Here is a 7,500-nt window from a genome sequence, read left to right as displayed (position 1 = left end):
TTATAGGTATTTCAACGTTTTCAACTCTTAAATCGACCGTGTTTCATTATCATCTCTTCTTCTTATTAAATGCATAGAGTTCGTTCCATTGGGTAGTTCGCGTGGCGAACGGTTTGATGCAGCCCCCCGGGGGGGACCACGGCACTTTACACCGGGCATGGTGTATGCGCAACCTACAGATCACCAATATATTTGTGATCGATAATGCACACTTCTTACACGACTGACCAGTCGACAGCGCTGCCTTCCTATTATGCGTGTGTAAACCGATGTTGGGCTGCTCAACATCTTTCACGGTTACATCACTTGCACCCGAACCCATGGTGCCGATTTGGTAATATGTTGTACATGGTCTCAAGATGTACGCTTCGACCCCTTATTCAGGGGCTCAAGCTATTACCAGCAAGATCAATCCTCATCCAGACTTGAACTCGAAACACCCGGAGGCGAACGGTTTAACTAATAAGTGCACCAGTCTTGAATCCATGCGTCGGTGGAAACAATGCCGGCATGTTGCATGTATTAGCTCTGAACATAGCGAGTGATTGCCTTGTAGCTGTCGAACTGAGCGTAGAATGTGATTATCGCTCACTTGAAAGGGTCAAGCCCTTTCGAGTCGTCCGGTTTTTACGCCAGACGACTCGGTTCACCATCTTTCGGGAAGGGACCGTCTCGGTCGCAAGCTGCTCCGGTCCCCAAACAACCTGCGACAAATGATAGGAAATGCCGACATCAATACGTGTTCAGTTTGGTTTATCGCTCATAGGGTCTTTTTGACCATCGATCCCTGATTATAACTCTCAAATTAAACAGTCAGGAGAGTAAGGCATGCCCATCGATATCTCATCGACAGGCGATACCGCAAGAACGGCCAACGACACATCAGGTGATCGATTATTGCTACGACTTTTGCTTAATCGTTTCCACTCCTTAGAGAAAGAAACCCCCGGGGACCGTCTCGGTCGCAAGCTGCTCCGGTCCCTAAACAACCTGCGACAAATGATAGGAAATGCCGACATCAATATGTGTTCAGTTTGGTTTATCGCTCATTGGTCTGTTTGACCATCGATCCCTGATTAAACTCTCAGTAATCCAGTCGGGAGAGTAAGGCATGCCCATCGATATCTCATCGACAGGCGATACCGCTTGAACGGCCAACGACACATCAGAGGATCGTATCTTGCTACAACTTTTGCCTTAATCGTTTCTTCTCCTTGGAGAAAGAAACCCCCGGGGACCGTCTCGGCCGCAAGCTGCTCCGGTCCCTAAACAAACCTGCGGCATCAAATGATAGGAAAAGCCGACATCAATACGTGTTCAGTTTGGTTTATCGCTCATTGGTCTTGTTTGACCATCGATCCCTGATTAATACTCTCAATTAGAAGGTCGGTAGAGTAAGGCATGCCCATCGATATCTCATCGACAGGCGATACCGCATGAACGGCCAACGACACATCAGAGGATCGTATCTTGCTACAACTCTTGCTTAATAGTTTCCACTCCTTGGAGAAAGAAACCCCCGGGGACCGTCTCGGCCGCAAGTTGCTCCGGTCCCTAAACAACCTGCGGCATCAATGATAGGAAAAGCCGACATCAATACGTGTTCAGTTTGGTTTATCGCTCATAGGTCTGTTTGACCATCGATCCTAGAATTCAACTTTCGAGTAAGGCATGCCCGTCGATATCTCATCGATAGGCGATACCGGTAGAACGGCCAACGACACACATCTAGGATCGCATTTACTCTTCCTTGGATGGATAACCAATACCCTAGGGACCGTTTCATCGCGAGCTGCTCCGGTCCTCAAACAACTCGCGAACCACCGATAGGATGATATTAGGAATGGCCGACTTTCATCCTTTAACTCTCAGTTCTGCTTACCAAAACATAGGTACTTGGACCTTAAAGACCACTAATATGTTCCCCGATCGGGGGCAATCGGAACGTCTATCCATCATCAACATCGTTTCACTCATTCCGAACCACCAAATTGGACAGACAGTACCATATTCACCAACCGATTGCTTCAACTTCGCAAACTGTATGGTAAGTTCTACTAATTTCACATCTTACCATCGACTAATAGTGCATAAATCCACTTGGAAATCACTTTTCCTTGGTCCTCGGACCTTCTACGACAACGTCCAACAAATATCCGAAGTCGTTTTCCCAACTTAGACCAAGCATTTCGTATCTTTACTTCTAATCGATTTTTTCTCTCATAATTGACGATCAAAATCTAAAAACCACATTTTGAGCCAGAAGCAGTCGTCCGATCGTCCTGGGGGTAGTCTCAATCGATTTAGAAGGGCCCAATTCATAAAGATACGTACTCAGTCAAATTCATGCTTCTGGCTCACCTACCCCCTATATAGAAAACGAAAGCGTACAGGCGTGGAAAACGTGCCATTTTTCTCCATCACGGACTTTTTTTTTCTCGTTGCACCGACTCTAGTAAAAAAGTGAAATTTTTTACTAGTTACCAACTTTTGCAAATTATCATCGGATATCACTTTTCATGGTCTATAGTAAGTTCTTATCACGTTTTAGTAGTTTTTGAAAAAAAAAATTTTTTTGAACTTTTCAAAATTTTTCAAAACAAAGTTTTTGTAGGCGGTTTTGTGTATGGAGGGTTACTAGTCTCGGGGTCACTGTTTGACCAAAAAACCACTATATATCATTCGAAAGGTAATTTCAAGGGCTACAAAAAATTGTTCTACGGCACCCCCCTCCGACGTCTAGTATTCGAGTTATTGGCCAAAAACCATCACTTGAGCGATTTTTCGTTCAGGGTACCCGACTCTAGTAAAAAAAGTGAAATTTTTCTCGATTGACCAAGTGTTGCAAATGACCATCGGATTTCACTTTTTATGGTCTATAGTGAGTTCTGATCACGATTTGGTACTTTTTGAAAAAAATTTTTTTGACGCACTTTTCAAAATTTTGCAAAACCAAAACTTTTTAGGCGGTTTTGTGTATGGAGGGTTACTAGTCTCGGGGTCACTGTTTGACCAAAAAAACCACTATATATCATTCGAAAGGTAATTTCAAGGGCTACAAAAAATTGTTCTACGGCACCCCCCTCCGACGTCTAGTATTCGAGTTATTGGCCAAAAACCCGCAACTATAGCGGTTTTTCGTACAGGGTACCCGACTCTAGTAAAATGATGCGATTTTTACTAGTCTAGGAACTTTTTGGTCAAAAAATCAAGTATATGTCATTCGATAGATAATTTCAAGGGCTACCAAAAATTGTTCCACGACACCCCCCTGCGACGTCTAGTATTCGAGAGTTATTAGCCAAAAACCGCAACTTAAGCGGTTTTTTCGTCCAGGGTACCCGACTCTAGTAAAATGATGCGATTTTTACTAGTCTAGGGGAACTTTTTGGCCAAAAATCAAGTATATGTCATTCGATAGATAATTTCAAGGGCTACCAAAAATTGTTCCACGACACCCCCCTCCGACGTCTAGTATTAGAGTTATTAGCCAAAAACCGCAACTATAGCGGTTTTTCGTCCAGGGTACCCGACTCTAGTAAAATGATGCGATTTTTACTAGTCTAGGGAACTTTTTGGCCAAAAATCAAGTATATGTCATTCGATAGATAATTTCAAGGGCTACCAAAAATTGTTCCACGACACCCCCCTGCGACGTCTAGTATTCGAGTTATTAGCCAAAAACCGCAATTATAGCGGTTTTTCGTCCAGGGTACCCGACTCTAGTAAAATGATGCGATTTTTACTAGTCTAGGGAACTTTTTGGCCAAAAATCAAGTATATGTCATTCGATAGATAATTTCAAGGGCTACCAAAAATTGTTCCATGACACCCCCCCTGCGACGTCTAGTATTCGAGTTATGGGCCAAAAACCATTCATACTTGAGCATTTTGCTCATTTTGCCTGTACGGGGGTACCCGGGGACTAGTAAAATCAGGCCAATTTTACTAGAGTAGGGGTCCTTTTTGGTCAAAAAAACAACTTTTGCTCGTTCGATAGGGAATCGATAGGGCAACAAAAAAATCGTTCTACGACCCCCCCCTTCCGATGTCTAGTATTCGAGTTATGGGCCAAAAACAGTTTATAGCTAATTTTTCACTCGATTTTTCACCAAGTATCGCACATTACTCCGGTTCTATACATTGGATCGTCAATCTTTAAGATTTTATGGGTAGTTCCAACTGTTTGCTACATTTCATCCATACATCACCAACCGATTCAATGTCTGTGCTAGAAGTTATTAGAGGAATAAAAAAATTTACCCTTGGCTTTGGACCGTACAATTTTACCCATTTTTGGCCCATATTTGCCCCATAGCTCCGCCGGTATCCAAGATATGGCCACACTTTCTTCTGGCCATGGGTAGATGGCACTTGTGGCTAGATTTCTTCCATGCACCACTAATCGCTACCATGTCTGTGGCCGGAGCTATTCACGAAAGCGCCTCGCGCACTTGGTCGGATTTTTGGTCCAACTTGCACCATTTTTGGCCCATATTTGCCCCATAGCTCCGCCGGTATCCAAGATATGGCCACACTTTCTTCTGGCCATGGGGTAGATGGCACTTGTGGCTAGATTTCTTCCATGCACCACTAATCGCTGCCATGTCTCTGGCCGGAGCTATTCGACGAACAACCATCGCATTTACCTAGGTACTTTTTCGGATTTTTGGTCCAACTTGCACCATTTTTGGCCCATATTTGCCCCATAGCTCCGCCGGTATCCAAGATATGGCCACACTTTCTTCTGGCCATGGGTAGATGGCACTTGTGGCTAGATTTCTTCCATGCACCACTAATCGCTACCATGTCTGTGGCCGGAGCTATTCACGAAAGCGCCTCGCGCACTTGGTCGGATTTTTGGTCCAACTTGCACCATTTTTGGCCCATATTTGCCCCATAGCTCCGCCGGTATCCAAGATATGGCCACACTTTCTTCTGGCCATGGGTAGATGGCACTTGTGGCTAGATTTCTTCCATGCACCACTAATCGCTACCATGTCTGTGGCCGGAGCTATTCACGAAAGCGCCTCGCGCACTGGTCGGATTTTTGGTCCACCTGGCACCATTGTTGGCCCGTATTTGCCCCCATAGCTCCGCCGGTATCCAAGATATGGCCACACTTTGTTCTGGCCATGGGTAGATGGCACTTGTGGCTAGATTTCTTCCATGCACCACTAATCGCTACCATGTCTCTGGCCGGAGCTATTCGACGAACAACCATCGCATTTACCTAGGTACTTTTTCGGATTTTTTGGTCCAACTTGCACCATTTTTGGCCCATATTTGCCCCATAGCTCCGCCGGTATCCAAGATATGGCCACACTTTCTTCTGGCCATGGCTAGATGGCACTTGTGGCTAGATTTCTTCCATGCACCACTAATCGCTACCATGTCTGTGGCCGGAGCTATTCACGAAAGCGCCTCGCGCACTTGGTCGGATTTTTGGTCCAACTTGCACCATTTTGGCCCATATTTGCCCCATAGCTCCGCCGGTATCCAAGATATAGGCCACACTTTCTTCTGGCCATGGGTAGATGGCACTTGTGGCTAGATTTCTTCCATGCACCACTAATCGCTACCATGTCTGTGGCCGGAGCTATTCACGAAAGCGCCTCGCGCACTTGGTCGGATTTTTGGTCCAACTTGCACCATTTTTGGCCCATATTTGCCCCATAGCTCCGCGCGTATCCAAGATATGGCCACACTTTCTTCTGGCCATGGCTAGATGGGCACTTGTGGCTAGATTTCTTCCATGCACCACTAATCGCTACCATGTCTGTGGCCGGAGCTATTCGACGAACAACCATCGCATTCACCTTCTCGTTGCACTTTCTTCGGGAATTTGGTGCAACCAAGTTTTCACTATAACTTGGTCATTTTCCGGTCCATCGGACATGCGGTTTTGGGTGTCGATACTTGACACCGCCCGCTACAATATGTTCCTCCACGACCATGTGGTCCGATGCTTCCAACAGGAGCTATTCGAGGATTACCGATTTTTCACCATTAAAAATGCTCAATTTTGCACCAACTTTTGCCTATAACTCAGGCTGTATCGATCGGATCTTCAATCTTGAAAAAGTTTTGGATAGGTGGCACCAAATGCTACATTTCGTTCTTCCACGTCAACTTTGTCCGATGTCTAGCAAAAAAGTTATTCGCGAACCAAGTCCAGAACCCATGCAATGGCTGCCCTCATTGCATACATCACGGCGGTTAACTCTCGTTACTCTATACCGTGGACTTGGTACTTTTTCAGGCATTCGATGCTACTTCTCGGTTCATGATATTCGTTTACGGTCTTCACTAGGGCATTTGGTGCTCCTTATCGGTTCATGATATTCGTTTACGGTCTTCACTAGGGCATTTGGTGCTCTTATCGGTTCATGATATTCGTTTACGGTCTTCACTAGGGCATTTGGTGCTCCTTCTCGGTTCATGATATTCGTTTACGGTCTTCACTAGGGCATTTGGTACTGGGCTTCCCACTTTCTACTGATCGATCCATACTCACTTGCGTGCACCTAGCCTAGGAAGGTTTCCTTGGGCTTCCCATCTTTCTACTGATCGATCCATACTCACTTGCGTGCACCTAGCCTAGGAAGGTTTCCTATGGCTTCCCATCTTTCTACTGATCGATCCATACTCACTTGCGTGCACCTAGCCTAGGAAGGTTTCCTATGGCTTCCCATCTTTCTACTGATCGATCCATACTCACTTGCGTGCACCTAGCCTAGGAAGGTTTCCTTGGGCTTCCCATCTTTCTACTGATCGATCCATACTCACTTGCGTGCACCTAGCCTAGGAAGGTTTCCTATGGCTTCCCATCTTTCTACTGATCGATCCATACTCACTTGCGTGCACCTAGCCTAGGAAGGTTTCCTTGGGCTTCCCATCTTTCTACTGATCGATCCATACTCACTTGCGTGCACCTAGCCTAGGAAGGTTTCCTTGGGCTTCCCATCTTTCTACTGATCGATCCATACTCACTTGCGTGCACCTAGCCTAGGAAGGTTTCCTATGGCTTCCCATCTTTCTACTGATCGATCCATACTCACTTGCGTGCACCTAGCCTAGGAAGGTTTCCTTGGGCTTCCCATCTTTCTACTGATCGATCCATACTCACTTGCGTGCACCTAGCCTAGGAAGGTTTCCTATGGCTTCCCATCTTTCTACTGATCGATCCATACTCACTTGCGTGCACCTAGCCTAGGAAGGTTTCCTATGGCTTCCCATCTTTCTACTGATCGATCCATACTCACTTGCGTGCACCTAGCCTAGGAAGGTTTCCTTGGGCTTCCCATCTTTCTACTGATCGATCCATACTCACTTGCGTGCACCTAGCCTAGGAAGGTTTCCTTGGGCTTCCATCTTTCTACTGATCGATCCATACTCACTTGCGTGCACCTAGCCTAGGAAGGTTTCCTTGGGCTTCCCACTTTCTACTGATCGATCCATACTCACTTGCGTGCACCTAGCCTAGGAAGGTTTCCTTGG

This window comes from Anopheles funestus, assembly GCF_943734845.2.
Source record: "Anopheles funestus chromosome X unlocalized genomic scaffold, idAnoFuneDA-416_04 X_unloc_143, whole genome shotgun sequence".
In the NCBI taxonomy this organism is placed as follows: domain Eukaryota; kingdom Metazoa; phylum Arthropoda; class Insecta; order Diptera; family Culicidae; genus Anopheles; species Anopheles funestus.
Note: the sequence above shows the minus strand (reverse complement) of the source record.